At 40.9% G+C, this 25214-nt stretch overlaps 1 protein-coding gene and 1 long non-coding RNA gene across 4 annotated transcripts in view; one reads left to right on the forward strand and one right to left on the reverse strand.

Annotated features, from left to right (window-relative positions):
- Positions 1-10454, forward strand: part of LOC140706633 (uncharacterized) — an 82719-nt gene extending 72265 nt beyond the window's left edge. The window contains exon 3 of the long non-coding RNA XR_012086395.2: positions 8826-10454. This is a non-coding gene — a long non-coding RNA (uncharacterized LOC140706633). The remainder of the gene's footprint in view (positions 1-8825) is intronic.
- Positions 1-25214, reverse strand: part of LOC110076152 (BEN domain-containing protein 5) — a 1026237-nt gene that overhangs the window by 869441 nt on the left and 131582 nt on the right. The window lies entirely within an intron of this gene.

Genomic DNA, 25214 nt, shown 5'->3' on the forward strand with positions numbered 1-25214 from the left:
ACTCTCAGATGGTTCTCCAGCTTCCTGGTTCTTAGAAGATCCACAAACTGATACTCTGAGATAAAGTAAAGCCCTTGGGATGTAGCCTCCCTGACGTAGTCATGCCTAGTGGTTGTAGATACGGGTTCAGACTAAAAAGGTGGAAGCTTACCAAAAACACTGACACTGTAAAGTGAAAAGAGGAGAATAAGGAGTTGAGAATCGGAGAGGCATCTTTCGACCTGTACAAAAATATCTGGGAATGAAATGGGTCTAGAGGGATGAAAGGAAAAGTATAAACATCTTGTCAAGACATTCCCATGCTCAACAGCTAACATAGTTACAGGTTTGAACAAGATACAGTCTCAGTGCCAGTGGTGCTCTTGGGATGACACAGAGGAAACTTTATTTCAGTTTTGGCATGTTTTCCTTATGCTCACCTGGTTCTAGTATAAGCGCTGAGAAAAATGGCCCTCCCACAAATGCTTGCAGTGGACTTGGGGCGCTCATTCTCAACTTCATAAGACTGGGCAAGTTTTTTAAAAAATATTTAATTTTTACACTTTTATGCTGTGCCATCTAGCCTGCCATTCGAGAGAACTGTCATTCAGGTTCAGTCCTATTGTGAGGCTGGCAGGTTATTCAAACTCTCTCAGTCTGTGACAGACCCAATACTTCCCATACAGAGAGGTGAACCAATCAACCTCAGACAGAACCACTGGGAGTCAGAATAATAAACAAAGATGGCTTTTTGAAATTATTTGCCTCAATGATGGGGCATTTGGTCTCAGTTTAAAACAACATCGTGTGTTGGGTGGCACTGTTTGCAGACAAAGCAGAGCAACACAGGGGAAAGGAAAGCATTTGTTTTTTGGAGAAAAGCCTTCGTCTATTTCCAGAAATATCCCAATACTGAAGAATGCCCTCTTGCCCTTGTTGGGAATGTAATAATATCATGATATAAAATGAGTCTTAAAGGAAAAAATGTGTTTATTAATTTGATTGTCTTACCATTCATATTGTCCATTTACTTTGAAAGTTTCCTAAAGCCAAGACAGACAATACAGTATGCCCCCTATCCATGGGATCAGTATCCACTGATTCACTTATCTACAATCTTAAAAGATTAAAAATATTAAAAGAGAAAATCCAGGAAAATCTTTTTTTCACATGTATTACCAGAACTGGCCACTAGATGGAGAATACATAGCATGGTCTCTCCTGCCCTCTCATGACTAGTTCTGGCAATGCATGTGAAAATAGTTTTTCCTGCTTTTTTCTCCTTTTACGTGTGTGTGTGTGTGTGTGTGTGTGTGTGTGTGTGTGTGTGTGTGTGTATTATCCACAGTTTTAAGTATCCGGGGGGGGGGGCTTGGAACCAATCTGCAGTGAATACTGTGTCGCTAGTCATACATAAATTCCATTGTATCCTTCTTATCAAAATGCTTTCAGATTAATTGATGGGCTTTAAACTCATTCATTTGCAGGCACTTATTTGCATTTCATTTCCCACGTGAGCATCCAAAAGACAGACACTGACATAAGTCAGAAAGCTGAATCTAACACTGCTGGTGTTGTGAGAAAATAAATGCATAGTTTGGTGAATTAATAATAGAACATCACCTTTCACTTTACATTTTCTGTTGGTCCTCATTTCCCAAATCTGTAATGACCTTGTATTATTATAATCCAAGATGAAAGATGTTTGCAAGTATTTAAATTCTAAATAGAGACTAAAATAGAGCACTAAATAAATTCAGTACTCAGGTATGCCGATTCTTAAATAAAGTTGTGAAAAGCTCAAAAGCTACACTTCAGTGCCTGCAGACAGCTACAGTGTGCAAAAGCAGTTGGGTGTAGCTGTGGAACATCACTACTCTGACTACATAAGAGTGTGGTAAAGCTCAATCAACCCAAAGCTGCAGATAGCATTTCTTTTTCTTTTTTTTTTTTTTACTCTATGTACAAGAAAAGATACTCCAAGTTTGATTTGTTACCAGTTATTTTAAATTACCCTTTCCCCCTAAGGAATGAAATTTATAATTAGTTTTTATTCATTAAACTGTTATGGTCCATTTATCATAGTACTTAGTAGAATTTCATTAAAAAGTGTCAACTGGCTGCCAAACTATAGCAACAAAAGATGTTGTCTTTTATAACATATAGCATCACACCACAGGGAATGTCACCCTGGGGAGACAATCCAGCAACAGCAGTGTGCTACAGCAACATGCACTGCTCTAAAGCACTTAAGCACCTGAGCATTTAGGAACAAGAGAATATATGCAGCTTGCTCCTAGCCTATAACAACTGTAGGGAGCAGCAGCAGAAATTAAGCAAAATATCAGAGGAATAGGCCATCCCTATGATGATTAACTGAGCATCAAGCCGGTAAAGAAACTCGTACATTTAGATGCAGGCCTTGCATTTCATGCCATTATACAGTTAGATTTCCTGCAGACATGTCAAACATTTTATGTAGAGGGTCCTTCTACTAGTAATGCATCACCCTTAGTAAAACTGGTATGTCAGTGTGTCAGTTCATTGTGTCATGTCACCATTTCAGTTCAATTGATATGGTAGTTGCTTCCTCTAACCATTTCACACAGAAATATTTGAGAATATGTACTCCAAAGTACCCCTTGACAATGAAGCACCTAACAATGAATATGTTGGGTTTTTAGTCTGCCAATCTTAAATAGCTACTAATACTTATGTCAAGAAACTGGGGGATCATTACTTCAGTTGCCTTGCATTTCTTGCCTGGGACAGGCTGACCAGGTGAAGTGCCCACTAGTAATTGCAAGGCAGTTAACACCTGCACCTTATCCCTGTGAGAATGAAAGCTCCAAGGCCAGAGCTCACTCCTTGGTACAGAGCTAATGAGCAAGAGTGGTTTCAGCTGAAGTGAAGCAGGGGATAAGTTACTCTCTTTTTGAGAAGGTTCAGGGCAATTTGACACCAGATTACTGGATGGAAACAGGAATGTTCGGTATGAATATGAGGAGAGACGTTACTTTAGCATAGTTGTCTTTCAGGAGAACACTATGTTCATTTGCTACCATGCTGTCAGACTTGCACGCAGCATATGCTCTGGAACCATGCTGAAGTCCTGTCAGAATGTGACTATTAACTTAGGATAGCGAGCTTTCTTCTTTTCTTATGAGACTGGTTCTTGCCTCAAAAGTACTTGTTCCACTGTCTTTGGACTGTTTCTGTAACTGCTGAAATTGCTTGGAAACAGTGTTCTTTTTGACTTTTTTTCACCACCTTTAATGAAATAAATTTTTTTACAGCTGTTTGATTATTTTGGAGTGAGAGGGTTTTTAGTACTCAAAACCACATCTTACCTTGATCATCTACCAGGAGCCTGTGTATTTTGTGGTTTCGTATTCCCACCTTATAGGTTGGTATAAGCTTAACCTTGTGGATTTTTCTAACTCCCTGGAGCACTGCTTAGTCTGAGTGAACGGAGGTGTTGGGAGGTCACTGTGCTGGAAGATCTTCCCCAGTTGTCAGCATATTTGACATTCCTAGATCTTACCCACACCAGGAAAGTTTGGGAAGTGTGGCAGAATGGTTAGTATGGGCTTCTTTGACCCAGGATAATCTTGAAGTTTTAATAGGCAACACAATATGGAAACAGACAGGGACAAGACCTTGCTATAAACCTAAATACCAATTGTGTTCCCACATCTACTCTGGCAGCATCATTGTAAGTCCCAGCACTGTCACCCATAACATCAGGGGCCCCTTTACTTTTTTTTTGTCTTCTGATGTGACGTATTTCATCCTCTGCCAGCAGTGTCCTGTGTTCTACACAGGATCAGAAAATTTCAGACTCCCAAAACACTGTCACTGATATCAAAGTGTGGTCTTGAAGAAAAAAGAAATTGCAAAGGATGATTTGAAAGGGAAATAGCTAAATTGGGTTACATTTATAAATTTCAGTGCGTATTTAAAGGGTTAAATAGAGATCCGCACTTTTAGTACACTATGGATAAATTCCTATTGATAACTTAGCACAGTGTAAACTGGAGCAGGGCACTGGAAGTAATTAATCTATCTTAATTTAAAACTTCCTATTCACTGCCCCCTGCTTCAGTTTCCAAGACTTTGTGGAGCTCCTTTTGCCCTGGGGAAGTCCTTGAGAACTTCAGAACAGTGGGGAGAGGGACTTTAAAAGTAAAAACTCAACACTAGATTGTTGACACCAGTCCCAATCCCACTGATAAATTCCCAATCTGATTTCTGCTGGCAGAACTACACCAACAGAATCTTGCCTTATATATATTCTAATAAGCTAGCTTTCTCTACTACTTCCTGTACAACCAAACAGTTGTTTTTAGCAAAACCATGATGTCAAAGTAACCTGCTCTTTTTGAAAAATTCAATTCCTAAAACTGAGAGCTACTAACTCACATCATTTGCATATTATCAAGATTGACTGGATGTTATCTACATCTTGATGTTTACTATGTTATGTTAAGAATACCACTGTCCATGTGTTTTCAAAGGCTTTCATGGCTGGGATCCAATGGTTGTTGTGGGGTTTTCAGGACATTTGGCCATGTTCTGGAGGTTTTTCTTCCTAACATTTAACCAGTTTCTGTGGTCGGCATCTTCAGAGGACTGGAGCTATAATTCTGTCTGTGTTCTGGTGCAGTGTGTGGGATTGTTGAGTATTTGTAGTATTATCACAACAAAACACCCATAACAAAAAACACCCTGATCACAGGAAACACCCAACCTCCTGAAAAGAACAAAAACCCTGATCCCACAGCTACAAATACTCAACAATCCTACACACTACACCAGAACACAGGCAGAATTCTAGCTCCTGTCCTCTGAAGTTGCCGGCCACAGAGACTGGAGAAACGTTAGGAAAAAACCTCCAGAACATGGCCAAACAGCCCCAAAACACCCACAACAACCAATACCATTGTCACTATGGAATCTCATTACCACGTGTTATATTTATTTATTTATTTATTTATTTATTTATTTATTTATTTATTTATTTATTTATTTATTTATTTATTTATTTATTTATTTATTTATTTATGTAATACCCCACTCATCTAGTCAACTGACTACTCTGGGCAGCTAACAACATATAATATAAACAATTTAAAATATAAGAACAAAGTAACACATCAATAGACAATACTCAAGATGGAAGAAAAAAGTAAATCAAGTAGTGGCTGGAGGGAAGGCTTGCCTGAACAGCCAGGTTTTCAATTGTTAATATGAAACTATCATTTCTTTTGGCCCCATCACACAGCTGGTCACCCTTCCATCCTCACACCAAATCTGTGGCCTGGATTTTGTAATCCATGAGTCTGAGGAAGTGGACCATATTCCATAAGAGCTCATACTAAAGGATATACATTAATCTTAAAGGTGCCACAATATCTTTTTCTCCTGAAAAAGACAGATAGGGCCTGCCGTTAAAAATACATTAATGTAATTCCATTGATCTGCAACAATCAATATATGGCATGATAGACATATTGTGCACCTCACATGCGGGCAGTTATCTTCTACTTGATGCCATAGATATTGATTGTAAAAAGCTGGAAGTCTGAATCTCACAAAGGATTATAACTGCTTTTTAAAAAAGGATTAGATAGGAATATTGCAACTATACTTCATATTTGTATTTTAAAAATCACACTCGATGTGTAGATAACTTAAGTCATATCTTCCTCTATTTTAACACTTCAGCATAAATTCACAATAGAATTAGCTACTGGGGAACTAATTAGAAAAATTCTTATATGGTCTAAACCAGTGGTCCCCAACCTTGGGCCTCCAGATGTTCTTGGACTTCAACTTCCAGAAGCCTTCACCACCACCTCTGATGGCCAGGATTTCTGGGAGTTGAAGTCCAAGAACATCTGGAGGCCCAAGGTTGGAGACCACTGGTCTAAACATTTTCACTACTTACTCATGTAATTCTCATGGTACTAGCCATGGCTCCTGTTACTCTTTGGCTCATGTTACTCATTAAAATTGCAACTCACTTTCCTTTGCAAATGAGACAAAATAAAAGCTAGAAAATAACTATGTAAGTGAAAGTTGACCGTTTTGAACGTCATCATTGTAAGAGTGCTGGCTGACCTGAAACATGAAACTGAACTTTGTCCTAGGTCACTTCAAGCAAAAGAACTAAATCTGCTAGACAAAGCTTCCCAGTGAGTTGAGTGATCCAAAGCAACCAATTGCTTCCTACTTCCTTCTATATATTAAAGGAGAAGAGAAGTTGGGCAATTTGCAAAGTCCCTCTTCCTATTTCCTGCTCACTCAGTGGAGTTGCTTTTCTCAGTTCATTACATATCTGTTATCTCTTTCCCAACCCTACCATACTGCTCAACAGAGTAATGCATGATCCTTGAAAGGGACAGCAGCAGAGTCCCCAACGCTGTATCTATTTGGGCTACATGCACTCTGCGGATGTCATTACTATGTACATGCTAAACAAGATTCCTACTCCTTTTTAATCTTAGTAACAAAACTCAGAACCAAAATATACAAGTATCTTGTCAATACTACTCTGGTTGGTTTTCAGCAATAAAATAAACATACAGAAAACAGCCAAATACCACCCAATCAAAAAATGTAAAATAAAAAAGGATAATGCAACAGATAAAAAAATGATGATGACAACGACAATGCCAAGTTGATTCCAATTTATGATGACCTTATTCAGGGTTTTCTAGGTAATTTTATTATAGTATGACCATAGGTCTGTCATTTTTACATATGCAAGACTAAAACACAATAACAACACATATATTCCTAATCTGAATACTACAGTTAAGTAGTCATCTGTTTTCTTATTGTAGAAGGCACATCACATAATTTTGAGATTTTTAGTTATGGAGTAATCAGGAGAGATTTACCGTTTCCTTCTTATGGGGATGCTTTAGAACTATGTAGCTTGCCCAACAACACACAAATCCTCTTTTCCTACAAGGCACAGTGCACAATCAAATTCCCAAACTCTAGCTCTGTAGCAGGTGCCCCATCTCACTAAGCAGGATAGAAAAATAGAAGGAAGTGTGCTCTGTTTCCCTCTAGTGGCGATTTCTGATGTTGCATGTTTGAAATATCAAAATGCAAAAGGCACAACTAAAGTACACTTCCCATGCCATTTAGGATTGATATGAGACTGGCATAAAACTTGAAAAATTCCTTTTGAAATGTTACTTAAAATTCCTTTGAATGTCTTTTAAAAGTAACATTAGAAGGTTACTGGCTTTGAGTTATTTCACCTAAATAATGTATGAAAGCTTCCTGCTAAGCTAGTTGCACGCGCGCACACACAACTCCACTTCCCTCTACGCAGCTGTCTTCCTCCTCCATGTAGTGATTGTGTTAGGTTCCGGTCACAACAGAACCCAGCATGCGAGGGGTGGGAAAACAGGGGCAAAGCAATGAGAGAGAGGCAGAGCTCCACCCAGCAGGGTTGAAAATTAGAGGGTACATTGAATGTATGTGTTATGTGTAGAGATGGGACCAAATTAGTTGGGTTCCTGATGACCAAATTTGTATGTGCAGCACCCCAGCTGCCACCCATCCACTTGTCCCACCTCCTGGACTAGCTGGGCCATTTACCTTGCATTGCAAGCTGCCAGGATCCTTCTGCTCTGGTGACATGCCAACCTGAGCAGGCACTTGGGCTGCCCATCATCACCTCCCCCAGTAGCCAACCATTCATTGGCTGCACAGAGAGAATCCCTATCCCACTTCCTTGTTGAAGTGGTTTCTAGTTATGGGTTACACCTAAAAAATAAACTTAAAAACACTAGTTACCTCTACTTATCGGTAACTTTTACCTGTATCTAGTTACTTCCAAGTTCTGTGAAAACATTTTAAGAAAGATAGTGCTACACGGTTATACAGTGGTGCCTTGCTAGACGAACGTCTCGTGGCGCGAAAAACTTGCTAGATGAATAGGTCTGGCTAGGGTTTTTGTGCCTCATAAGACGATCATTCCTATGGTCCTGCTTCACAAGATGAAGCCCCTTCTGAAAGTGGCGCTTTACCATGGGGGGGGTGCTGGGCTAGCCTCTGCAAGCGCCGCTCGCCAGCTTTGGGGGTCCCCTGGGGCTTACCTTGCACCATCCCAGGACTCGCGGGGGTCCCTCCACACAGTGATGGGCGTTTGCAGAGGTTTGCCCAGCACCATTTTTGAAGTTCCCACCCTTTCCCCCTGCCTTGTCGATGCCATTTTTTTTTGATGCCATTTTTTGCGAATGGAGCCATTCGTCACCTTTGGGGGTCTCAAAGGGCTTCCCCCCCCCCACAACATCGGAGGAAGCCTTTTGAGAGCTCCAAAGGCAAAAAGGCAGGGAGAAAGGGCAGGAAATTTGAATTTCCAGCTCTTTCTCCCTACCTTTTTGCCTTCGGAGCTCTCAAAAGGCTTCCTCCGATGTCGGGGGGAAAGTCCTTTGAGACCTCCGAAGGTAATTCTTTGAAATGCTGGAACGGATTAATTCCGTTCCCATGCATTTCAATGGAAAATGGTACTTCGGCTTCCGAACATTTTGACCTATGGACACCATTCCAAAACGAATTAAGTTCGTAAGTCGAGGTACCACTGTAATGCAATTTTCTTATAAAACATACACCGACAATAGAATTGTGGTCTATATTCTACTGCCTATTGGATGAAGAATGAGTAAATAAACAGTGCAAATAATTTAAGAAAAGTTGTGGGTATATATTGAAATTTAAAAGATCCTTTTGAAATAGGTTGATTATCACAAAGCAAATTGGCACAAGCCTACAATGCCTTGCTTTGTTCTTCCATTGAATACTTCTTTTGTGGTCTTTTACAGAATTAACACCGGGAAAATATTTTCCCAGAAGCAACAACCATTATGTCTCTAGAGGCTTCCTTAGTTGCATTTCCAGGAGAAAGTATACAGGCTCCAAAGCCGTTAACACCTTCACAATTGCCTCTCAGACTGTCTTAGGGTCAAGGCTGTTGAGGAACCTTTTGGGCTGACTTATTTTCTCTTAACAGTTTTTCTTTGACTAATGGTTTATTGTGAGCACTTTGTTTCACTGTGTCTGTGTATTACTGCCTGCATAAAATATAGATGAGTCTTCTTCACGAATCATAGTGAGAGAAAATAGTATAAACATTGTTAATGTCAATACCTGCGTGCCATGAGGGGAGAAGGAAAAATAACATATGAAGTAAGTCCTTTTCCTTATAAGTGCAATAAGGAATTACGATCATTGATTAGAAACAAATGTACAGGTTATATGGAAACATATATACAGTTGATCAATCATTTAAGATCTTATATAAAAATCTATAAATTTCTACATACAGTATAGCAGCTGGGAGAAAGCACGTGCGAATATGCTACAATTGGAAATTGCCAATAAAAAATGTAAGCTGGATTCAAAAAATGTCCCTGTTTTTCATCATTTTTCATACTCTAGTTCTCATACTTTTAAAATTTGGGATCTAATCTAAGGTGTCAAGTTTTAGCATTAAAAAGGAAACAACAGACTATTTGTCAGTCAACATGCTATTAATTTTTTTTTTGTCAGGGAGAAAAACATGTAAAATTTATGAAACGTTGTGTGTCAATAGTAGGTATCAGCAGCCTTTAAGAGCTGAAAACCAGAAATGGATAGTGAGGGAGCTGAAACAGTGATTATAACACAGCAAGTAAACCTAAACTTGTAGAAAACCAGAAGTTGATGCTTGGAGATACAGGCTTACTATCCCTGCTTTTCCTCTCTTGCTCACGAGAGCGGTTTCTCTGCATCTCCATGAATAGGTGGATTGTAAAAATATATTGCAAATAGGTTATTTACCTTAACTGTGGTCCTTCAAGTAGTCATCTGTGAAGTCAAGCATATTAGAAAACTCTCAGAAGTGCAGAGCTGGAAGGAACCCTATGGATTGAGTCCAGCCTCTGTCAAGGAGGCACAGTGGGGAACAACTTGTGGCTCAGGAGCCAGATACCTAAACCACAGAGTTATGCGGCAATTCTTGGTTTTGTGCCTGCATAGAGAAATCTGGAATAATCTATTGCCTTAGCAAATCCTCCTCCACCCCCCACATAAGCATGCTCAGCTGCTCCATAATAGTTTCATCCACTTTACAATGCAGATTTATGCTCAGTTTATGGTCTACTAAGACCCCTGGATTCTTTTGACACATACTACAGCTAAGCCAGCTGTCACTCATTCTGCATGTGATTTTTCCTATCTAAATGCAGAACCTTACACTCTTCCCTGCTGAAATGTTTTGTTTGTTTTGGCCGAACTTTCCAATCTGTTAAGGTAATCTTGAACCCTGATTCTTTTTTCTTTGGTATTTGCTACCCCTCCAAGTTTTGTGTTGTCTGCAAATTTGATGAGCATTTACCTCAATGCCTTCATCTAATATATTTATAAATATTTTAAACGATACTAGCTCTAGGGCAGAGCCCTATGGTACCCCACTTATCGCTTCTCATGAGGGTGATGATGAAACATTTCTGAATATTCTGTGTTAACCACCTACAAATCCATCTGACAATAACATCATCTAGCTCAGTGGTCCCCAACCTTGGGCCTCCAGATGTTCTTGGACTTCATCTCCCAGAAATCCTGGCCAGCAAAGCAAGTGGTGAAGGCTTCTGGGAGTTGTAGTCCAAGAACATCTGAAGGCCCAAGGTTGAGGACCACTGATCTAGCTAACATTTTACAAGTTTGGACACACGACTCTCATGAGGGATCTAGTCCAAAGCTTCGCTTAAATCAAGATAACATTATTATTGCTGTACAAGTGTGCAGCAACAGATATTGTGTCACAGCAGAATTCACCATTTCATACGCCAACTCAAAAACTGGGGGGACCTCAAACAAACATTTTACCTTTGAAACTGAGCCTTTGACCTGTACCAAATTTGGTCCAAATGTAGAAGACAGTCTGCTCTTGCTCTATTTACTGCACTACACTTTTATTGGCTCACTAAGAAATCAAACAAATTGCAAGCTTTTGTGGAGAAATTTTCACTTCATAAGGCTAAGCACTATCACTTCATGGAGAGTGCAGAAAAATGTAGGTAACAATCCCAAAAATTGATGACAGATGTCTGTGTTAAATCTGTTTGGAGAGGTGATTTCAAATTCAGTTTGTAAATGTTATCTGAGAGGTCCGTCTCCAGCACCATCCCTTGCAACAGTAGTCCAGCTGAAGGACAGGCAAACAAGCACTCCAAGCAGCAATAAAGAAAATGGGAGAAGCAGAAATCCCTCTAAAAACTATAAAATAAAAAGCCCCAAAAGCAGTGAATCCATGTAATCAAAAAATGGTAGAACAGCAGCATGACTAAACAATATAATCCACAGTGGAGAAACAGCAACAAGCAGCAGCAAAATAAATAAACCCAACCCAAATGGAGGCCAAAGAAGTTGTCTTAGCAGAAACAGGAAACACACCAACAGTTAAAGAGCAGATTCAAACTTCCGGCCACCCTTTCTAGGATGTTCTCTGAATCCAAATTGGCAGCTTGTAACCCTTCTCATGAGACTTGCAATGCTATTTGATGGAATATCAAATTATCCAAACTGATTGTTTTTTGGTTGTTAAAGGCTCCCCTCCCTGTCCTGAAGCTCTCAAAGCATTCTTAGGGCAAAAAGGATTCCTAGAGAGCCTCGGAACCTGAAAGGGAGAATAGGAAACTTTCAATTAAATTAAATGTTAAAGTTCTGTGCTGATGACATCATCCTAGTTGCATGGCATAAATTTACACCAACAGGATTTCAGTCATGGAATATCAGACCAAGTGAGGATAGACTAAATTAATGTCAGGAAATATACTCTCATGTAGGAAGGGTGGAAGCATGAACTATAATGGAAATCTGTAAGGTCCAATATGGTGAAGTGGTAGTTGACAGTCCTTTTGGCTAACAAATACAGATCATAATTGTAAGTATTTGTCATTCAAAGGTCATTAGTGGTGTGACAAGTACATGCTAGATTAGCACATGTAAAGCGGGGAAAGTTTTGTTTACATTCATTATAATGGAGAAGTATGGTCCACAGTTCTGATGAGTTCGGTAGTAGTAAATGGAGATGGTGTAGCAAATACTAGTGCAAATATATATATAGTATTTGCACTAGTACTTGCTGCACCCCCTCCATTTACTACTACTGAACCCATGTATATATTTGCACTAGTTATATATAACAGCTAGGTGATATTAGAGATGAATCAGTATGGATGAGCTGGTTAAAAGCTATTATCCCTGTTCCAGCAAAGGGGGATGGAGCTGTCTTGTCTTGTAATGTTGCCCAGCCACCCTCCTTTGGAATTTGTCTTTGACATTATTTTGTTCAAAGATGGACATCTTGAGGCTAGAGACAGAGTGTCCAAGAAGACAGAAGTGTTCTCTAATGGTTTTTGAATATTACTGTTTCTCAACTCAGATTTGTGTCCTTTCATTCCCCCCCCCCCCATAAAGAACGGCCTATTTGTTTATGTAAAAGGTGTGGGGCACCACTGGCAAAAGCAGGTATCTTAAATAGATAATAATCCATTATTTATTAAGTATCTAAATTTACTGCACACTGCATAGGAATAAAGCCAGACACTGTCCCAGATGCAGGTACTGTATATACAACAGGATCCCCTATCCATGGGATCAGTATCCAGAAATTCGCTTATCGGCTTTCTGAAAATATTAAATAAAAACACATAAATACTTATTTATTTATACAAATTTCCACAATGTATTTACCAGAATTGGCCACTAGAGGCCATGAGACATATACTGTTCACTATTTCTGGGTTTTTTTGGCATTCCCGGGGGACTTGGAAGCAATCCCCCGAACATAGATCTAAAGCGTGCATTCTAAAATGCTGCATTCTAAAATGCTGCAAATGATGGCAAATATAGAAGTGTGTTAAGGAAAAACAACTGTAAAAATCAATATGGAATTTGTGCTAAAAATACTAAAAGAAAAATATTCCAGTGATCCTTGTTGCAGTGATCACCCTACCTTTACTCAGGTATAAGGGTATTTGCATGCACCAATGGGAGTTGCTGGGAGGTGGAGCCAGAAAAACTAGAAGGGAGGGGTGAGGCAGATAAGAGCAATTGGTCAGTTAGAGAGTGGGAGAGAAGTCAGTTAGAGAGTCAGAAGTTAAGGGAGACAGTTGAGAGTGTGGAACTTAGATTTAAATGTGGACTAAGTTACTATGAATCTACTGAACATGTTAAAGTCTTTTAGGAATCTATTTATGTGCACTGTACCCAATAAACCTGTTTTATTAAAGTTTACATGCAGTATGGACCTCAATCTTTCTAAGTAAATATTGCTGACAGAGATCAACTGGTGGCAGCGTAAAGGGAACACGGTGTGGGCCTTAGGTTAGTGGAATAATCTGGGGACATGCAAGTGGCACGTCACACTTGTGCTCATCAAGGATTTTAATTTGGCTGAGAAAATCATGAAAAGATCAAGTAGAACTTGAAAGATGATGCAATATAGATGGCTTTTTCAGTGTAAAAACTAAAAGGATAATGTCAGCATGTCAACAAAATTCTACCTATTGTAAAAGTTAAAGAATGAACTACAGTGGTGCCTCACAAGATGAATGCCTCGCAGGACAAAAAACTTGCAAGACGAATGGTTATGGTGATGGTGTTGATGACTCACAAGATGAATGTTCCTATGGCTGTGCTTCACAAGACAAATGTTTTCCATTTTTTGTTCCTGCCTGATGTTTGCTGATTTTTAAATGTTTTTCTATGATGTTTAAAAAGTTGAAGTTTTTTGGTTGAAAGTTCTGAAATCATCTGCACAATATGTATGGCTTCAAAGAACACTTAATAAACCCTTTGTAAACCAAATTTGACTTTGTTCTGACTTTTTTTTTGCCCATAGGAATGCATTAATTAGATTTCAATGCATTCCTATAGGAAAACGCGTTTCACAAGACGAATTTTTCACAAGACATTATTTATTTATTTATTTATTTATTTATTTATTTATTTATTTATTTATTTATTTATTTATTTATTTTATTTCTATCCCGCCTATCTGGACATATTAGCCCACTCTAGGTGGCTTACAATAAAAAAGAACAATATAATTTTAAAAACATTGCACCTAAACTAAGATAGAAATCAAAGAAAGATATAGGGAAGGAAAGATCGTCAGGAGTTTTCTGTTGGGAAGGCCTGCCTATACATCAGTGTTTTTAGTTGTTTCTTAAAAATGTCCAGCGAGGGAGCCGTGCGAATCTCAGGAGGTAAGTTGTTCCAGAGTCGAGGAGCCACCGCCGAGAAGGCCCGATTTCTGGTCTTTTCCTTCCGGGCCTCTCTCGGCGTTAGGCTCCTCAGCCTCACCTCTTGGCTCGCACGAGTGACTCGGGTAGATCTTGGTGGGAGAAGATGTTCCACCAAGTATCAAGGTCCTAAACCGTTTAGGGCTTTATAAGTAAGCATCAACACTTTGAAGTCGATGCGGAATCGGATGGGCAGCCAATGCAGTGCGGCCAGAGTGGGCGAGATATGTTGGAATCTTCTCACTCCACTAAGTAATCTGGCCGCAGCATTCTGCACCACCTGTAGTTTCCGCAGCAGCCTCAAAGGTAGCCCCACGTAGAGCGCATTACAGTGGTCTAATCTTGAGATTACAAGCGCATGCACCAAAGTAGTGAGAGCCCTCACATTAAGGTAGGGTCACAGCTGGGCTATCCGCCTAAGATGGAAAAAAGTGGTACGGACCACAGACACCACCTGAGATTCCATAGTGAGCGCCGGGTCCAGATGGATCCCCAAGCTGCGGACCCCATCCCTGGCGGTCAGAGTCACACCCCCAAAAGTGAGGGAGTTTCCCAAGTCCCCAGCTGTGGGAGCGCCCACCCTTAGTACCTCCGTCTTGTCCGGGTTCAGCCTCAGCCCGTTCTCCTGCATCCATTCCAGTACGGTCCCCAGGCAACGCTGAAGGGACAGAACGGCATCTCCTGCGGTTGGAGAAAAGGAGATGTAGAGCTGCGTGTCATCATATTGATGGCACATCGCTCCACACCCCCTGATGACCCCCCCAGCGGCCTCATATAGATGTTAAACAGCATTGGGGAGATGATCGACCCCTGTGAGACCCCACAATTGAGGCTCCACGGGGCCGAGACATTCTCCCCAAGCTGTACTCTCTGGAGGCGGTCCTCCAAGAAGGAACGGAGCCAGGCGAGAGCCTGGCCACCTATTCCCAACTCGGTGAGCCTCCCCAGGAGGATACCGTGGTCAATGGTATCGAAGGCCGCTGAGATATCGAGGAGGACCAGCAGAGACATTTTGCCCCTGTTGGCCTCCCTCAATAGGTCATCACACAGGGCGACCAATGCCGTTTCTGTTCCATGGCACGGCCTGAAGCCCGACTGGAATGGATCCAGGGCATCTGTTTCATCCAGGAACGCCTGAAGCTGATCGGCCACCACCCTCTCGACTACCTTGCTTAAGAAAGAAACATTGGCGACGGGCCTATAATTGCCAATTTCGTCCGCCGCCAAACTAGGTTTCTTTCTGATGGGCCTAATGAGTGTTTTCTTGAGGGCAGAGGGAAATCTGCCCTCAAGGAAAGACCGATTAATTATTACAGTAGCCCATTCCGTTGTTGAAGGCTTGGCTGCTTTGATTAGCCAGGCCGGGCAAGGGTCCAAGGAGGAGGTGGTGGCACGACAGCGATCAAGCGTCCTGGCGACAGTGTCGGGCGAGACGGGCTGAAAGGTATCCAAAGTCACCGGACAAGATGGAGCGCTGGACATCTCAGCTCGACTCACTGTATTCAAAAAAGGAGCGAGGTCCTGGCGGATGGCCTCCACTTTAGATTTAAAAAATGCTGCAAATTGGTCTGGTGTAAAACTAGGGGGAGGCCTATCACCCGGGCCAATTCTGGATAGGTCACGTACTATACGGAATAATTCCGCCTGCTGGTTAGATGCCTCGCTTATCCGGTTAGCGAGGTAAGTTCCACTGGCAGCCTTTACCTTAGCCTGGTAAAGGTTAGTAGCGACCTTAACAGCTATACGATTGAAAACCGTCGGGTCCTTTCTTCATTTACGCTCTAGCCGTCTCCTGACCCGCTTCAACGCCCGGAGATCCTGGTTAAACCAGTGCACCGGGCGATCTCTGCGGCGGAGAGGGCGTTTAGGCGCAATCGTGTCTACGGCACTAGCCGCGGCGGTCAACCAGCCGTCAACCAGTGCTTCGACAGGAGCGCCAGCCAGGTCAGCCGTAACTCCTCTCATGGCATTCTGGAATCCAATCGGATCCAGTAGCCTTCGAGGGCGGACCATGAAATAGGTCCCTGCTCCCTGCGAGGGGGGAGAGCCATCTTGATGACACATTTTATTAGGTGGTGATCCGACCATGACAAGGGAACCGACTCGAGGTCAGTCACCATCGGACCACTCTCACTCCCGTTGGTGGAAAAAACGAGGTCTAATGTGTGGCCGTCCATGTGTGTAGGGCCGTTGACATGCTGGGACATGTTCAAGAAGGCCATGGTCTCCAGGAACTCAAGAGCTGGTCCGGAAGCCTCTGCCCCCGCATGCATGTTGAAGTCCCCCAGGACCAATAGCCTCGGGGAACCCAGCAATGCCGCGGAACGAATTAAATTTGTCTTGCGAGGCACCACTGTATTTGTATTTTCGAAGGCTTTCATGGCTGGGATCTGATGGTTCTTGTAGATTTTTCAGGCTGTTTCAGAACACAGCCAAAGAGCCTGAAAAACTACAAGAACCAATGAATTATTTCCTTGTATTCATCAGACAAAAATAATTTAATAGTGATATGAGCAAGTTCCCAATTCTTTCATATTTTAACTTGCTATAAAACAGAGATGAAAATGTTTGCCACATTTGGACAGGACTTGGAGCAGAAGTATGCTTGTAACAGTTGAATAGTCTGCTAAACTAAAAGTTACTTATCAAGGAAACTTTAATGTGTAAGGACTAGAAATGGGCACGAACCGAACTACAAGCCAGAAAAATGAACAAGTTAGGCTGGCTCATGGTTTGGTCCATGACCTGGCTTGGCAACCCTGTTTTGTTGAAGCAAAATGAAATGGCAAACCTTTTTTCCCACTTGGTACTTCATTTTGCTTTGGCAGGTAGGGCCCCCCATGGCACGAACCCAAAAAATGAACTGTAAACAAGTTCATTGGGGGCTGATTGTTCATGATTCATAGCTCATGAGAAGCCACAAATCATGAATCATCATGAAACACCAGTTTTCCAGTTCTTGCTCATCTCTAATAAGGAGATAAGCTCAGCAGCGATGGCATTCACAGAAAGTATAAAAACATGTATATACTCAGAAATCTCTGGAGGCTAGTCATTACAAGTAAGAGGGCAGGTGTCATTTCAAATGAGAACAATACAGTCTTCGTTACATGGTTCAGAATTTTCAATTGTATGTATATGCTTGAAGAACATAATACAGTGGTGCCCCGCTTAACGACTACCCTGCTCCATGACGAATCCGCTTCACTACAATGTTTTTGCAATCACTTTTGTGATCGCAAAACGATGTTTTAATAGGAAAAATTCACTTGATGATGATCGGTTCCCTGCTTCGGGAACCGATTTTTCACTTTATGACGATCTAAAAACAGCTGATTGTCGGGTTTCAAAATGGCCACCTGCTGTGCAAAATGGCTCCTCGCTGTTTTCAGGACTGCTTTTTCGCCTAACAGGCACTGGAAAATGGCCACCCTATGGAGGATCTTCTCTGGACAATCAGTTATTTCGCCCATTAGAACGCATTAACCGGTTTCTAATGCATTCTAATGGGCTTTTTACTTTTGCTTGATGACAATTTTGTTCTACAGCGATTTTGCTGGGATGGATTATCATCGTCAAGCGGGGCACCACTGTACTGATCAGAATCCAATTGCCAATTTGAAAAAATAATGGGGAAAAGAAAAAGCAGCAGCAGCAGGAACAAGAAGAAGCAAAGGACAGTGGTGTGGTGCCTTAAAAACAGATTTGTTTTTGTGGATCAAAATCCACTTCCCCAGATAGTAAATTTTTATCCACAAAAATTCATTCTAAAACAAATCTTCAAGGGATCACAGCATCCTGTCCTTTCCTTCTTTTTGCTGTTTTCCCTTTAATTTTGTTATCATTTGATAGACTAGCACAGCTACATCTTTCAATACTGCCAATTATATCTACCTAAGTGAAAAACATAAATCATAATGGTAACCTGCTTCTAATTAATGAGATGCTGGTTGTATTCCAGGGCACATGCTTGATTGCATGATCACGCATGTACCCAGGAATGCAGCCAGCACCTTCTTAATTATCAGCAATTTGTTGCTATGACTTATGCCATTTCATTTATACATGCATCAATCAGCATGGACTCAAGCTAGTATCTATGAAAGCAGTGTGACTGAAAGTAAGGTCTATTGGCAGCTATTGCTACTGCTATTATAATGAGGGGGCATTTCCAAGGACCTTAATGTTTTAATCAGAGTTTGGAAACAATAATAAAATTAGCACTTTAATATCAAACTTAAGGTTTTTGGACTAATGTAAGAAAAGGTCTCAAAACCAAATGTCCTAAAATAGCATTTAAATATAATACTAACAGGAATTTTACTATTTAAAGATATTAGTGGCAGGCCACTGATCCTCAACCCAGAAAACCTACCCAGGAGGATACTGTGGTCAATCGTGTCAAAGGCTGCTGACAGCGACATTTTGCCCCTATCAGTCTCCATCAAAAGGTCATCCTGCAGGGCAACTAATGGCGCCTCTGTGCCATGATGCTGCCTGAACCTGGGCTGGAATGGATTGAGGGCATCAGTCTTCTCTAGGAGTGCCTGAATGAAGGTGATTGGCCACCACACTCTCCACTAGCTTGCTTAAAAAAGAACATTGGTGATGGGTCTGTAATTATTAAGGTTGTCCACCACCAAGCTTGTTTTTTTGTTTACAAATAGGCCTTATGAGTGTCTCCATGAGGGCTTAGAGAACTCTGCCCTCAAGGAAAGACTAAATAATGATGGCAGTGACTCATTCCATCATTACCGGCTTGGCAGGTTTTATGAGCTAGGCAGGCAAGGATCTAGAGCGGTTGCAGTGGCCCTATAGCAATCAAGTACCCTGTCAGTGTAAATATATAATTGCTGTCACCTCCACAAGAAAAGGATTTTAATGATGACGTGTCACTCCTGGAGACCCTAAAGAAGGGGAGGAAAAGAAAAAGGAACCCTCACACAAACAAGAAATCCCCAAGAGAGAGACATAAAAAGCCTCTTCTGCAAAGAAATTTTCATGCTGGTTTCTGAGGCAGATCCTCTCTGTGAAAAGATTTTTCCCCCTTCTGTGAATGTCTTTCCATCCTGTGGCCCATCTTTGAAGTCCTGTGCCTTCTCTTCTCCCTACCTTTAACTTTCCCCAACCTGCTCACTCCTCAGTTTTGAAGTGGTGGTGGTAACGCAATAGGAGGGTGAGCAGCATCAGCATCTACAGTGCCACCATGCTGGGGAATGAGGTTAACAGCCTAATTACGCAAATACGGTGGGGAAGTCACAGGTTACTTGGTTATTAGAAAAGGAGTTCATGACTCAAATAAAGTTGGGAACCACTGCTCTATAAAGAACCAATTGAAGGTTCTCCAATATACCTCTTTAACTTAACACTGTGAGAAGCTTGACAGAAAGTATAGGCCCGATTAGAACCTGACTGAGATCCTGCCTATCTCCACCCGAGGCAGATATTGAGATCATGATGACCAATTCATGTTGTGCCCACATCATTTCAAAACAAAATACTGATTCAGCCTCTTATGGACTATGTTTCACAACTAATATTACTTTGAGCCAAATGACAAGTTTTAAGCTTCAGTGTAAGATGAAGTAGAAATTATTTCTACAATTCCTCTTCTAAAGGTCTCTGTAGACAGTTCAAATGAGAGGGCAGCAGGGATGAGAACTTAAGTTGCAGGACTCACTGTCAAGTTGGAATTAAGTTATACCAATGACTTGACTCAGACTCATATCTGGGTTCCACCACCACAACCATCTTGGACTTGACCCGTGACTCGGAACTCATGCACCCTTTTCTTTTTTTCTGGGGAAAAGAGCTTGTTCTTAACAGGGACTCGGTTTTGGGGCTTGGGACTCAGGACTTGGTATCAAAGACTCAGACTCGGACCTGGCACTCAGACCCAAAGACTTGTCAACATCCATGGAGGGCTGCCTGTCTCATGGAAGTGATGGAGGCAGAAAATCTGCTAAAATGTGCAAAGGAGTATGCTAGGAAAACGTAAAGATTTCTCAGCCTATGGAAGCAAATATCAGAAACAAATAATCTTATACTCAGGAATAGGCCTTACTTGACTTCATGAGAATCTTCTGGCATTTAGAATTTTTTAAACAAATGTTTACATCTTGCTAAAAATCCATGTTTTTCTCTGGCTATGTCTTTTTAAAAATAAATGTCATTAAAGGAGAGGGAGTCTTCCATTTACCGTACTTCAGACAGCTTAAAAAAATATGGTGGTCTATAACTGCATCAAAAACAATTAGAACAAAAGTGTCCTTTGGTACTTTTCATGACTAGCACAACAGGCTTATTAAACTGCAAGGCTGGAAGTCTATTTTATTTTTATATTATGAAGTGGACTATAATTTATTATAGAAACCACTACACTGGATATCAGACCACTAATTTTGCTTTTTGCTTAAATGTAGCTATCACTAAATAATGGGAAAGAAGTGAGACACAAGAAGCATGTAGGCCCCTAATTACTACTTTCAGTAGTTAATACCTTAATTTTTCAGCTATAATTTTGAAAAGTCCCTGCTTGCATCAATGTAGGCAAATTTTCTTTTTACATTTTCTTTTGTGATTTATTCAAACAAGAAAACAGGAAGCCACCCATGGGGTGACCAGTTCAATTAGGCCTGTGCATCGTCAGCAGTATGTTGGGCCTTTTCTTCCATTGTAGAGAGACCTCTGGGATAGAGATTATGCAAATCATCCAAGCTTCATCTTGCACATAGGTTGCTAGTTTGTGTGCTATTTATGTGTTATTTGCTTCAAATACCATTATGTTTCAAATATTATCCATGGGAGACTACAGCCAGCAATTTTCCCGAGTTCTTGGACAGTCCCATTGAAATGAGTGCAATGTGAACTGGATCCTGCGCTCTCATTTTGAACCTTCTAACCAAGTATATAGTTTTAGTCAAAACGTCTTTGAACGTTAAAAATTGAAAAATACAATGCGTAATGTATAAGTAGTCAATTTTGACTTTATAGTGCAATGATACTCAGTTTTAAGGTTACTCATGATTTTATTATATAATTCCCAGAATCCATGAAAAAAATATTGTTGGTTGTTCTGATTCAGGTTTCTGGGTATTGCTTTCCAAATAAATTAAAACTGGACTGTTTTAATGAAAGGGTGTTTCTTTACAAAGGGTGAAGCGGCATGTACCTCTTGGAGAAAATGTGTAAATAATATTTTAACTTATATAAAGTGTGAATTTAATGAATTAATCTTGTGTTTGAACCATTAATGGCAACAAGCTAATTTCCCAGCTTCTAACATTTTCCAACTTCTACCATTGGATATAATAATAATGTGTCATCAAGTCAATTCTGACTTATGGTGACTGTTTTCAGAGTTTTCCATGTAGAGGATATACAGAAGTGGTTTAGCATTCCCTTCTTCTGGGGACATCTTGGGACTGCACTGCTTGCCCAAGGTCACACAGGCTGGCTTTACTCCTAGGAGACACAGTGGGGAATTCAACTCCCAACCTCTGCCTCCACAACCAGATTCCTAAACCACTGAGCTATCTAGCCAGCATCTAAACATTTACCTAGTTTTAATCTAAAGGTTACAATAAAGTGAATGAATATACCAACAGCCCAGAGAGCAGACAACATGAGGCAACATTGAGAAAAACATGCCATACAGCAGCTGGTTTTCAAGGGTTTTTGGTCACAGAAGATGGTGTCAAAGAAAAGCTGTCAAAAGTACTTTTTTGCTAATGCAGTTAGATATTTATTCATTCATATTCAATACCTTTTTATGCAGCAGCGTAACCTACCTTGCTATTAAAAAAATGTACCCTGTAATCTTAAAGGTAATTAAGGTATTTTAATAATCTAAAGTGGTAGCCCTAAAATTATTGTAATAAAAGTGCTACTTGCCAAAAGGAGGATAATGGGATTTAAGCAGCATAACTACTACAACTGGCATGAACAGATGAAAATTATATGGGACTAACTGAAAACTGTTTTTATTATTTGCACAAGACTGGTGTTTGGTTAGGTATCTTTGGGTGACTGCCAAAGGCCACCTGTTTAAACATAACAAAGATTCTTCTGCTATCTTAAAGACCAACAACCTTTATTTGGCATATGGCCATGTCAACTTTAGTCTACTTTGTCAGATGTATACAAAATTCTATAACACTTATGCTGTTAAAAAAAATCTAATATAGCTTTCTCCCCACAAAAGCCCTAAAGGGGCTCAGTTTCACAGCCTGGAGCCTTCATTAACATTATAAGTCCCATCCATCATGTGGCTTCTGCTCTTGTTTTTCTTCCTCTAAATAATTCTATAAATAGTCTGGAAGAAGAGGACAAGCGAATGGCCAGGAGGAAAAGAGAGGAAGAGGAGGTAGGACCACTCAGGTAATAGCTCAGTTCACTGAGGTAGTCTTAACCAAGAGCTGTTCCAAATCTGGAGCTAGCACTAAATAGCTTCTAATCCTATGATACAGGGCAAATGGCTGTTTGAGTGTCCCAGTAGATTCTGCTGTTCTGTTCCATGGCATGTTACAAATCAAGCTTGTTAACAGGATTCCAGCCTGCCTGCCTACCTGCCTGCCTGCCTGCTTGCTTGCTTGCTTTACATCCTGCCCAATTAGAAACTAGGCTACTACTCTGGGCAGCTAATAAAAGGACACATAGTGATAAACAATAATGATAATGATGAAAACAATAACACAACAGTGAAAATTAATGCCAGGCTGCAATACATAAGATTAATTAGGGGTAAACTATTGAAACTATTGAAAAGCAGGTCTTCAGTTGCCTCCTGAAATACAGGAGGGATGGGGCCAATCACACCAAGAAGGCCCAGTTTCAAGTGACTGATTTCCAGGCCTCCCTTGGGGTGTTCACCTTGAGCCTCCCCCTATAAGGTGTGCAGGTGGGACAGGTAGATATTTTGAGGGAGAGTCGCTCAGCCAGGTAACAAGGTTAAGAGCTTTAAAAGTTACATAAGTACCTTGAAATTGGCCCAGAAGCAAACAGGAAGCCAGTGCAGACAAGACAGGATAGGAGTTATATGGTCATAAAGAGATGTTCCATGGATCAACCTGGCAGCAGTGCTCTATACCTGCTGTAGCTTCCAAACCATCTTCAAGGACAGACCCACGTAGAGAGAATTGCAGTAGTCTATTATCAAGATTACAAGTATATGGACCAGTGCTATAAAGGACTTCCTGTCAAGATAGACATGAAGGTGTGCGATCTGCCTCAGCTAGTAAAAAGTGGACTTGACCACGATTAAGATCTGGTTCTCCATTGAGAGGGCTGGATCCAACTGCACAGCCAGGTTCCACATTTGATCCTTCAGGGGGAGTGTGACCCCATCAAGACCAGGTAGAGGAGGTAGGGCCACTCAGGTAATAGCTCAGTTCTCTGAGGTAGTCCACCAAGTCAATCAGGGGTCCCTCCTAACAGCAAGACTTCCATCTTATCTGGATTCAGTTTCAACCTGTTAAAGGTAAAGATTCTCCTTGACAATTGTCCAGTCGTGTCCAACTCTAGGGGCGGTGCTCATCCCTGTTTCCAAGCCATAGAGCCAGAGTTTGTCCGTAGACAGTTTCCATGGTCATGTGGCCAGCACAACTAGATACGGAACGCTGTTACCTTCCCACTGTGGTGGTACCTATTTATCTACTCGCATTTTTATATGCTTTCGAACTGCTAGGTTGGCAGGAGCTGGGAGCTCACTCCGTCGTGTGGATTTGCATGGATTCAACCTGTTAGCCCTTGTTCAATCCATAACTGTGGCGAGGCAACGTTCCATGGACAGCACAGCTTCCACTGCTAAGGAGGAAAAGAAGAGGTAGAGTTGTGCATCATCAGCATACGGATGATGGTGAACTCCCAAACTCTGGATGATTTCTCCCAGCAGTCTCATAAAATGCTGAGCAGCACAGAAGAGATTATCAACACCTGTGGGACACTGCATTGCAGTACCCAAGGGTACAAAACAGCCTCCCCCAGCTGAACCCTCTGGTACCGGCCCTCGAGGAAGGAGCAGAGCCCGCACAATACTGTTCCACCAATCCCTAACCCCGGGAGCCAGTCCAGTAGGATACAGTGGTTCACAATATCAAAGGCTGTTGAGAGATCCAGGATGACCATTAGGGTCACACACAACCTATCAGCCTCCCAGAGAAGATCATTGAGCAGCATGACCAAAGCTATTTCAATCCCATGGTGTGGACTAAAACCCATCTGAAATGGATCAAGACTACTGGTGTCATCCAAGAACGTCTGCAACTGTCCAGGGAATAATAATACCCATGTTAGTATCAGTTCATATGCTACAATTAAAAATATTAAACGGTGGGCATCAGTGAAGTTACTAATAAAGCATTACACATTGTACAAAAAGTAACTAGAAAAACAGAGAGATGATATTTATACCATTTTTTTTTATTTGTTTACATTGTGAAATTATGGTGTCTATCATAAGAAACTAAAGGCAGGTTTAATCACAAAATATTTTTAAAATATTTCTCCTGTTCTATCAAAACTGTCATATCTTGTATAGAGCATCTATAGAACAACAAAGAATGCATCAAGTACAATATCATCACTAAATATGGGTAAGCTCTTATTTTAACACTGCTCCCAAAGGGTGACTAATTTAAGTGTATTGTATTTGACTGATAATGGAGCCACAGATATTGCTTGTCTCTGAAAGCATCTATTGATATGTTAAGCAAAGACATTAGCCATGTAATTAGCCTGCAGCATAACCATCATCCTTCATTCAATCATTTCAGTTCCAACTGTCCAAAGAATAGTAACATTTCACAATGTTTTCACTTGAAATAGCTGGTGCTGTAATCATAGTGTGAATTTCTTATAAAAAAAACTCCCACAGATAGTGTACATCATGCAGGGAAAATGAGTTTAAGTAGAAGAAACCGATTA

Source organism: Pogona vitticeps, chromosome 4 (genome assembly GCF_051106095.1).
Source record: "Pogona vitticeps strain Pit_001003342236 chromosome 4, PviZW2.1, whole genome shotgun sequence".
Taxonomy (NCBI): domain Eukaryota; kingdom Metazoa; phylum Chordata; class Lepidosauria; order Squamata; family Agamidae; genus Pogona; species Pogona vitticeps.